General features: G+C 34.9%; 1 pseudogene; it reads right to left on the bottom strand.

Annotated features, from left to right (window-relative positions):
• Window positions 1-11,562, bottom strand: part of LOC149173954 (putative pentatricopeptide repeat-containing protein At1g26500) — an 81,268-nt pseudogene extending 69,706 nt beyond the window's left edge.
• Window positions 11,563-11,843: the final 281 nt, after the last annotated feature.

The raw sequence follows: 11,843 nt of genomic DNA on the forward strand, positions 1-11,843 counted from the left end.
GTGCTCTGAACATTCCACTTTCATTGTGATCAGCTGCATCATTTCCTCTGTCCTTTGTAACACGCTATGAAATCTTTCTTCTTGCTCTGCTTTGCGCTGTTCTTCCCTCCTTCTTAGATTTGCCTCCACGTCCACAGCTATGTCCTGCATCTGTTTCAAAGTGGACGGGAATCTTTCTCTTAAACAGAATTCCATCTTTGTGTCAAATGCTCTAGGATATTGCAATAGAGCTAGATCAAGGGGGGGTCTTATATTTAAAGGCATGGACTGATAAACTTGATTGAATCTGTCTGAAAACTGCTGAACAGATTCATCTGGATGACTTTCTAAATGATTGTATTCTTCGATGAGCACAAAGAGATTACCTCTAATCATCCATCTATCAAGGAAAAGCTTGGCACACTGCTAAAACTTAGAGATGCTCGCCTCAGGCAACGCTTTAAACCAAGTCCTAGCTTCGCTTTGCAAAGAAAGGGCAAATAGTCTAAGACTGACATCTTCATCTTCCACTTCAAATGTATTAAGATAATCTTCAAAATCCTAGATATGTTTCTGGGCAGTAATACCATTCTCTCCATCAAATCTAGGGAGATATTCAGGATGATTTGCCAGCAGAGGAACAAGTACAGGAGGCAAAATGAGCGGCTTATATCTTTCAGGAACTTTACGAGGCATGGGAGTATGTACAGGAACTAGAAGACTGGGCTCTATTTTTGGTTCCTCCTTGGCTGTATGATGATCTTCAACAGCATTTGAAAGTTGCTGCTCTGATGTGCAAGGAGGCTTTTCAACAACTTTTTCCAAAGGAAAAACACAAAAATCTGACATAAAATCATTTTTAAAGTACAATATGCACAGCAAAATCTGGTGCAAGAGAAAGAACATGATTTCTTGGATGATAGTCCAAGTCAAGAGCCTGATCTGCTTATATAATTCCTTCGGGTTCATTTCTCCAACGGAGTCTTTATTATGAGGATGATGTGGAGTCGCCAGGTGGATGAATCAACCTTGAAGTGCCTGATCTCTGTCCACCGTCATAGATCAGAGCCGAACATGAAAAGCCCTGAAGAAAAGGAACACTTTCTCCAGAAAACGAGGCGAACTAGTCAAAATTGAGGATTTACACTAATAAACACATGATTCATTCCCCAGCGGAGTCGCCATTATGTTATCACTCAGGTTGTCCCTTTTGACTCCTAAAGGGATACGGCCGAGGTAACCACAAACCAACTTTGGACTGCAGGCCCTAGCCTACCTGCAGTCAAAGAGGGCTCTCTCTTTATGATTTAGCTTTGTTGAAAAGGGATGATTTTAGGCTAGATATGATGCATAGGGGTTTTGATTGAGTTTTGTTGGGAAAACTGACACTTTCAGGTAGAGAGGCAGAGTATAGTCTGAATCTTTCAAGCCATTGGGCGTGGAGTCGAGGAGGGGAACTGCCGGTGTATTTCCTTAATAACAGTGAGGGAACATGGAGCAAGATAGGTGAGGTTGAAACAATTTTCAGGTTTAAGGGATGGACTGAATGCTAAATAAAGAGAGGCAGTTAAGAATCTCTCCAACAGATTAGCAGAGAAAATAACAGGGCGCTACCTAGGGGCAGTTAAGAATCCCTAGACAATTGGCCAACACAGGTGAATTGGGGTAAACATGAGCCGGGAGGAATTCAATGTTCATAACCAATTCTTTTAGAGGAAAACATCAAGAAACAACAGAGATTGAGCATAGAGAGTATTTAAACTAATTCTAGGCTATTCCTTTTTTCTGCTATTTAGATAATGGAAAACACATAAACAGAGATAAGAGGCACTTATTGCTTGAGACCGCAGCGCAGGAATTCCATCTTCAACATTCATCAACAACAGACAGTTCGCTCTCCAAGATTTAAGCAATCTTTGATTACAGAAAAATTCAGGTATACACAACTAGTCTCTAGTGAAAATTATTAATTAACCAACCCTTAAAACTATACAGAGGGTGGTATATATAGGGAAAAAATTCTCTGCAGAGTTCCTTTATTACATCTTGACCTAAATAGGTCATAAAAAATGACTACTTGACCTAATCCTATCCTGAAATAAATACAAAAAATATCTCGGGCCGTGCTCAGGGCCGATGTATCAAAACTGAATAAATGATGCTGTCCTTGGTGGCTTGCTGCAGTGTTTTCTGCAATAAATGAGTATGGGTTTCTGCTTCCTTGCTGTCCTGGTGCTTTGAGTGCCTTAATGGTGATTTGAAGGCAAGGATGGGCTGATGCTTATTGATTTGAATTTCTTGGGGCTTCATCAATGTTCAGGTGCCTCGAGCCCCTAAAAAATCTTGACTAATACTCTTTGGCGTCTTTTCTTCCACTGATACTCTCTGACAAAATCTGGACTGCTGATCTGATATGTTGCGGGTCTAATCACCAGTAAATGGCCGCTGTTCAGCCTCTGTATCATTTGGAATTGTCTTCTGATCCTTTTGGTATGCTCTGTGAAGAAAACAGATCATTTTTGGGCCTTTTCGGGCTTCCTGGGGCCGCATGATGAGAAGATTCCTTAAAGATTCCCTGAAGATTCTCCATTTTGGCCTAAAAAATCCTGCGATCGCTCATCAAAAACTGCCTCAGAATTCGATTTCGAGGCTCCGAAGTGCGACTTTTGCGCCTCTGCGCCCAAAAAAAGTGCTGATGACATTAGCATGACGTCAGCATTGTACGGCAGGTGACGTCAGCAGGGCAACGTGGCGGGATGACGTCATCACATACGGACGATGACGTGGCAGGTACAGTGGCGGGGACACGTGGCAGTGACGTGGCAGGAGGCCATGCAGGCGAATGACTCGACGCGGTGACTGGGCAGGGGAGTGACGTGGGCATGTGACTGTGCAGGGGGTGACGTAGGCAGTGACGTCACCAGGCAGGAGGCGGTAAGCGGTATGTGGCGCACCGCTTTTCGGGGATGGCGGTTTCGGAGGGAGGGGATCCGCCACAGCCCAGCGCTTGATGCGTGGCGGGAGTACGGCGGTAATACCGCCCATCTCCTGGACACTAAGGTTCGGGTGGTTCGGGGATGGGGCGGCCCGCCCACCATCGATCTACGGGGCTGTGGATCGGACGGCTGGCCGCGGACGCGAAGGGACGGCGGGTTAGCGGGTGGGAATATTCACAGGAATATTCCAAATTTGATATATCGCGGCGGTGGGTTTAAACATAGGGAATCAGGTTTATGTGGGTTTTTACAGCCGCGGGCTTAATACTTATGCACAGAAACTTTGGGTTAGGGGCGGAATATGGGTTTTTTACAGCGTTAGGGTGAAATTTAACAAGGGGAAAAGTGAAAACATGGGTTTTTTTTTTAGGGGTTTTTTTGTTTAGGGAAGAGGTTATTATTCTGACCAGATGTCATAGTAATCCCTGGACACGGATGGGCTAAAAACAATCCCAGATGGACTGTGCTTTCCCTGACTTAGTAAAAATATGGCTATGTTGCCAGGGGGGAATATTTACATAAGGGGATTTATATAGATGATTAAAATAGGGGAAAGGGGAAAATTGTTAGGGAGTTTATATAATAAAGTTAAAAGTTAATATGGAGATGAAAAGAGGGCGCTAAGGTGTGAGACCTTAGGCCATTTTGGGGAAAAGAAGACTCACAAACACTGAGTGAGCAATCCTTGAGTGAAGCAGATGTTCACCAAGGCATATGTCATGGAGATGATGAAACTGAGAGGCTCAAGCAAATCTTGACCTATTGGGGGATGTTTGTAAGTGACTTTGGGGTGATGAGAAGAAGGGAGAGGTTAGTGAATTCCAGCCTGAGTACCTCCAACTGAAAAATTGCCTCAAACCAAAAAATGGATTTCTTATCAAAATTGGAACACAGAAGTGGCACTTAGACTAGCATACTCTTATGGACACTTCTTTGGCCATCTGTAGCAAATATGGAGCATTGCAGCATGCATAGTACGACATATTTGGCATGTAAAAATGTCGATCATGAAAGATGATTAACCTGCTGCAGCAGGAGGCTAACACTTCTGTGAAGGAAAACTTTCCAAATATTTTTCAAAGGGGTCCATGAAAAATGGATGAAAATCTGTTAGATAGAGTGGAATATTATTAATTGAATTAGATTGTTGGTCATATTTTGAAAATACAATCTCTTATTGACACTACCTTTGAGAAGGTATAAGTAATCGATAAGGAATGACATTAGTTGAAATTGGAAGAAAAATAGCTCTTGATGTTCACAATTAGAATTTGAAACTTCATTTTCTCATTCAAATGACACATCAATTGAGTGTTCAATACTGAGCTTCTTAATATGATAGCGCAAATTATCTAAAAATTAAAAATTAAAAACAGAAAACAAATCTGAATTTAAACAAAATAAGTGAAGGAAAAATAATAAAATCAAATCATAGTTTGCACTAGTGTTACAAATATTGTAACAACACAATTGGAATTGATTTAAAACAATTTTCTTTTCACAAGACTTAGTCAAAGTAATAGAATTTGAATGATTTTTAATACCAAGTTGTGAATTAGAAAGAGAATCATGACTATGAATAGGAATGAGAGCTTGATTGTCATATAAATCATAGATTGGAAAGTTTTCTCAAATGATGAAATCATGAGTATGATTAATTATTTGAAAATGAGAACTATTTGAAACAATTTCTGAATTAGATTGTTCTTCATTTTCACATGTGATCTGACTTTGATCATTAGGATTCAATAGTGAAGTAAACAAATCAATGTCCTCAATGTCAAAGTAACTATCATAAATGACCTCACGACATTCATTAGAATTCCCGTCGATCTTATCCAATGTATCAAAACAAGGAATATAAAGAACATGTTCATTAATGTGAGAAGAATGATCAATAATTAATTATCTATCTTGATAAAAACTAATTAGCAATTCGTTAATATCAGCCTCTTTGTTTTCTGAAATATCATAAATATTGAGAAGGGATAAATTACTATCAGCAAAAATATCAGGATAAAGGGAAAAATGAGAATCAGAAGCAATGGATTTAAAAGTGTCTTTATTTGAGAAATCTTGTGCATTCTGCTCATGGTAAATTTAAGATTTAAGATCATTCATTTGTGTACTTGTGCTTTCTTGAAAAAAATTTCTTTGTTGTTCTGAATTTGACATTTGTTTACCATAAAATAATTCAAACATTTGTACAACAAGTTGCGCGTTATTGGGAATTTTAATCGCTTCTTGTACTTGTTGATTTATGCTATGATATTTTGAATCTGACGCGCACTAATTTTCATATTTAGAAGTAGTATTTTCTTCAAGATTATTGCTAGTATCTTCTTGCATTTGAATAGTAAAACTTTCCAAGCTTTGTGATTCAGACTCACTGACATGTGAAGGGGCATCCCAATTACTATCAACACTGTAGGAAGTGTGCACTAAATGAAGGAATCGTTTGTACATAATAGAGGCCACTTCATCATCATTTTTTTCATCTTCATATTGGAATTCTCAATTGTGTTAATGTAATTGGAAGAAGTTTGAGCAAAGCTTGAAATAATTTCACATGGATTATGAATGAGAGAAAGAGAGAAAATATGTTCATAGTAATCTAATAATTCATATTCTGTAGGTTTTTCTTCAATTTTAAATTTCAAACAATTTAAATGAAACCTGGTGGTAAAATCAATCAAATATTCATTTTTGAATCTCTATAAATCTTCAAAATCGCCACATACCTATTCGTAGTTATAGCCATCAAATTTACAAAGGAACATTGTAACAAATTGATCCCAACTATGAATTGAGGCAAATGGAAGCAATTGACACCAGCTTCAGGCTTTTTCCAAGAATGTAAAAGTAAAAATCGTGCATAAAATACCTTCATCAATTCCTTGAAGAGTAGAATTTGAAAATTTTGAATGAATTGTAAAGCATGATTAAATGTAGAAGCATTCCTCTTACCATTAAACTTTACCTGAGACAAGAGTCTTACCACTTCTAGTGGAGTATTGGAAGATGCAAGTTCGCGGATACAAATCCAAATTAGAAGTTTAAGAGGAGCCATTGTGATTTAAATAAAATGTTAGAATTCAAAGATTCCAATAGAAAATAAGTTTCAGATCCTGCTTCTAGCTCCAAAAATGTTGAAGCCTTGGAATTCACTGCAACAACATTAGGGGATGACCACCTGGTCTGGACCTTAAAGTAGCACCTTTTCGACTTGGAATGGTGGTTCCAACTAGTTCAACTAGGTCCAGTTACCTTCTCTCAATTTCCAATGGCTTAAAATATGACTTTCGTCCACCAATGGAGAAAATACATAAGATCAGCTCTCTTATTGATCATGAAAGAAAGTGATCCTTAAGTTAATCTGGGGCTCAGCCAAGTGACAACTAAAGTTTTCCTCCTTGGGAAGAGGACTTATAAGAATGAAAAATTAAATCTAAATGCAAACTCATTCTATAATGCAAGAAAAAGGAACTAAATCCTAATCCTATCTCAATTAGGCAGATATAGATCTAACCCAACTGAGAGAAAGATATTTGAATGATTGGGATTTACAGATGTCTGGCTTATGATGAATATCAAGCTAAAAAAATAGTTCAATTAACTAACATTACGAATACCAAGTCACATTATATTAAGAGACCTATTGACTGAAATAATCAACCAACAAAATTTAGGAAGTAGTTCACAAAATGATATTAATTGTTAAATCAGTAATTCAAATAATTAAACAATAATATAAAAAAATAGTTCACAACATATCATTATTTTTTAAATCAATATTAAAAGATAGATTTATGAGTAAATAGTTACTCAGAAATCATAATTCAACTCATAAGAGCAGAGATAAATAATAACATATGATTGAGACAAATTACTCATACCAACAATAGTGCACAAACATGAATAAAATGACACATTCCTACCATCATAAAATGAAACTAGTATTTAAAACAATATTATTAGAAATACCAATTTATTGAATCCACTTCTCTAGCTCTAGTCTCCAATAGTCATTTACATTTCTTGAACTTCTGTTGTTATAGCAAGAGCTGCAGAAGTGCAAACTATGCCCATCATACATAAGTTAGAATGCAAAAGAAAAATCCTCAATAATCCATAGATCTGAGATTTTCTCTCCTCCCACCTACCACTCTAAATTCCTATTATAGAAGTGCTTTTAGAATTCTAGAATTGTAAAGGAGAGAAGCCCTATATTACATTCTACAATATGCTATTTATAATAGTTTCAAAAGAATTCTTAACAAGAAAGTTTGTTGAAGAAGAAATATGTTTAATCAATTTTCATTAGCTCAAAATTCCATTCTTCTATTGCTGGAGCCTTCTCATTGATTGAGATTATTTTATCTTCATCTCTTCAACTATTTTCCTGTAAAACAAATCAAAACAAAATTAAAATACAAAAATAAAATCAAAATGCTAAATCTGGAATTTAAAGAAATCCAATCAAATTCAATTAAATAAATAATTGAAAAGGAAATATGAGTTTTCTATTGATGTCTATGATGATTTAATTAGCCAAGGAGATTATTAATGAATGAGTCTGGACTCAGAAGAAGTTGTGGGCAAATAAAAATGTAGAAAATAAAACTCAAAAAATTGATTTAATTAAAAATTCGGAGTCTGATATTCTACTGGATTTTAGACCCAGTAAATGATTAAATTTGAAATTTAAACCACTTCAAAAATATTCTCCACGGTTTTATATTTCCAATGAGCCATCATGTGCTTCATTTGGCCAAGTAAAACTCTATTTATGAGTCTTTGAAGTTGGTATATTAAAATTGCCAAAACTCTGAAAATTTTGTTGTTTGGGCTAAAAATCTGAATTTTTTGATTAAATTTTAATCCTAAATTAGGTTAAAGTTATTATTTAATTAATGTTAATTTAATTAAAAAATAATTAAGTTAGAAAATTTAATTAATAAATTAAAATTTTAATTAAAATATAATTATATTATATTAATATTACAAAAACAATATATTATAATTATAATATAATATTATAATTAAAATATAATATATTAACTATATGGTTTACAAATTATATTAACATTTCATATTAATCATATGTGAAATGGGGAATGGAGGGATAAGGAGTATGGAGGGATAAGGGAATGGAGGTGAGTGGAGTGTGAGGTGGGGTGACGTAATGGTGAGTGAGGTGGAAGTACCGGAGGCATAAGGAGAAAGAAAAAATTTATATTAAAAAATTTTAACCCTTGAATAATCTCAAATTGCGCCATCGCATTTCTTTAATACAAGCGCATAAAAAAACAAATTTATTTGCGATATGTAATTTGCGACGTATTGCAATTGCAATATCGCATCGCAATTTTAAAATTGCAATTTTTGGATCGCATTTTTTCCTTAGATCAGGATTTTGCAAGGTAGGAAGTGATATGAAGTGGGCCTCACGTGGAATTAATAATCCTACAAATTAGACTATAGCCACTTTGCAATTTTGAGAATCTGGTCTTGGAAATATGTTTTAAAATAATAAATTGAAGTTACCAAGATTCTGAAACACGTTTTCATCCATTGTATGATTTAGTTTGGTCATTTTGTAGGACCGTTAGTGAAAAAATGAAATAATATTAGTAAAACTAAAAAATAGTTAATATTTAAAATGAATGACTATTGAACTTAATTAGCTACGAAAAATCAAAATTTTATACATTTATTTACATTTTTAGTCCAGGCGAGAAAACAATCAAACTTCAAAGGAGTGTCATTTACAAACCGGTTGACCAAATGAGTCGAAACAAGTATCGATAGAAACCTTGTGAAAAGTCAGAGTCAATGAAACAATCAAAACAAAAATATAACAAAAATGAAAAAATGTTAAAATTGTAAGACAATTAACTTAAATGAAAATCATAAAAGATGCTTGCCAAAAATTAATGGAAAAGGTCCCTATTATTTGAACTAATGGGGGGTGTTGGGTTTTCCTTACAACAGTTGGCCATGGAATTTATATTGTTCAAATCATGGAATATAATCAACTATTACTTATTTATTACCCATAAACTCCATCATGGCTTCTATATTCATTCATGGAAGTGAATCTATAGCAACATACTCAACCTTGGCACAATACATTCTGAGCACTAGCATACCCAACCACAACTCAACCATCAAAATATGAATTATTTTCTCAAAGGTGGAACAAATTCCTTCCCTAAGCCTTTAATGAAGATTACACATCCACCTATAATAAGCTTGAGAAAATAATGTAGAGTCACGAAACACGAAAGGAAGAGGAAATAATTTGGTAATGACCCTTGCCAACCAATAAGATATTATTAATTTATGACTCCCTAATTCATCACTCGTTGGTCCATTTCCCTAGTTGTTTTTTTAGGAGATCTAGTATGTGCACATTTTATTCTTATGTTATTATTATTTTATGAAAACCACAATATAACAAAATGGTAAATCACCTACCAACTTACCACATACTCATTATTCTTAGGCTCAGATGGGACATTACATTCATTCTAATTTGCAGTGTTTTCCACTGCTCTGTATACTTCCAGTGATAAGACCTATTTTTATAAATTATAAAATTCCCTTAATAGGACCTGATCATTGTTTGAGTGTTGGAATTTGATCGTGAGTATTTTTTCCCAAAATTTGATTTTCTCCTTGGCTTGACTCGCTTTATTTTCTGCAAAGGGGTCCAACCATAAGGCTAGATGGTAACTATATTTTCCATGTCACAAAACTACTCAAGCTATTGAACCTAACTATTAATGAATCTGAACTCAAACTACCTAGAAATTTTGATTCATCTAACTTCACTGCTGCTCCTTATGTTTATATAGTTTCTAGGAATATCTTCATTGAGTCATGTTCTCTAGTTCAAATAGCGTCAAAACTCACTTATCCATCATCAAAATCATCAAGATCATAATCTCCTATCTATGGTCAATAAACCTTTATAAAATTGATCAACCATATACCTTATGTCTCCAATGACCCACATCCGTCATCTTCTCCAACCAAAAAATACCCTCTTAGTCACACCCATTCTTTGACGATACCAACCTGATTTAGAAACAACTAATTTCCTTCATGTCTTTCCATATATGAAGTTTCCCTATTCTTTCAGTTGCAATGAAAAACAAATAGATAAACATTTTGTTTTACACAACCAATGCTAGAGAGCTAAGGAAAGTTGAAAAAATAAGGTAACGATTGTAGAAAGATCAAAAACTCTAATTCCTTATCATATTGCACCAAAAAAATATAAAAAAATTCAAAACAAAAGAAATTTACCCTAATATTGATGCATTAGATCCAAAAATCATGCTACATATGAGAACATTACATTGAAGGTTAATAGCGGAAAGAATCTACCCATTTGGGTTTAAATCAAAATCTTGCCTCTGTTGTGATTTTAAGGAGAACTATTTACATATAGCAATGTTTGCTAATGATACAACATGTCTACATATAAATATGGTTTTTATGATATTCTAAAACTGATTGGATTTCATGAATCTACTCCTAAAAAGTACACTGAAACCTGAAACTCCATTTCCATGGGAATCAGACCCACTTAACCTAACAAGATGTAATAATCCTCAAATTTCTCCCTAAATAAAGCACTGCTGTAAAATCTAATCATCTAACATAATAGTTTTCCCTTAATATCTATCCATATTTTCACAATATCTAGCTTGGATGGGAAAACATAGCACAAAATACAAGACATGTACAAGGCCCCTAATATCAAAGATGGTGGCAAAGGTCTAACCGAACCATTTACTCAAAATACGTCTTATTTTGAACCTTTTTTTCATCTTCTATGAGCACCTAAGGAACACGTCTGATATATCTAACTTTCCCGCATGCTTCATCTTCATTGCAAGTTCTTTAAATATATCAGGTCTACCTACTTTTTAAAAATTAGTGAGGAATTTTTCATAGTCAAAACACAGAGCCTTCTTACCTTTTTAACTCACGCTTTCTATATAGGCACAAGCCTCTTCACATTTTCCTTCCCTAATCATCCCTCCAATGAACACAATGTAAGAATTAACATCAAGACAACAACCATTCTAATCCATTTGACCCATATAGTGAAACCCATCTTAGAGTTCCTTGCATGGAAATACAATTTCATCATCATGTTGTAGGTGTGAATAGTAGGTTGAAACCCACATTGGCTCATTTCCTGAAAAATTTTAGTGGCTTCACCTGGTTTGTGCAGGACCATCATCACTTTGTTTAGAACATTGTAAGTCCAATAGTCATGACGAATCCCTTTATCTTTCATCTCCTGTAATAACCCATAATCTTTATCCAAATTCTTCTTATTTCCATAACAAGTGCTTAAACATATGTAAACAATAGAATCAAATGGGAAGCCATGTTCCTGCATTTCAGCAAAGAATTTTGAGGCTTCTTCTATCCTCTGTAATTTGGAAAGGGCACAAATAAAAATAGTGTAGATTTTAGAAATAGGATAAGAGCCATTGCTTTTCATTAATTAGAAGAGATTTGGAGTCTCCTCCTTATTCCAACCCTTTAAGAGAGCCCCCAACATAATGTTGTGGGTGACAAGATCATGTTTGAATACTTTATCAACCATCTCATTCCAGATTTTGCCTACCTCTATGAGATTCTTTGCCTCGCACCATCCTGATATAAGTATGGTATAATTCTTTGCATTGGGACAAAATCTTCCCCTTGTTCTTTTGAACAACATTTGGGCTTCCTTTGCTAGTTTTTATACCAAATTCCAAATAAACCAAGTAGACTCATTGCTTCCTTTTGGGATTTTTATTCCTCAAACAAGTATTTCTTTTTTTATACCAAATTCCAAAT

Source organism: Pinus tabuliformis, chromosome 4_1, assembly GCF_031772625.1.
Source record: "Pinus tabuliformis cultivar Carrire ecotype Pingquan chromosome 4_1, CPIR1, whole genome shotgun sequence".
NCBI classification, from domain to species: domain Eukaryota; kingdom Viridiplantae; phylum Streptophyta; class Pinopsida; order Pinales; family Pinaceae; genus Pinus; species Pinus tabuliformis.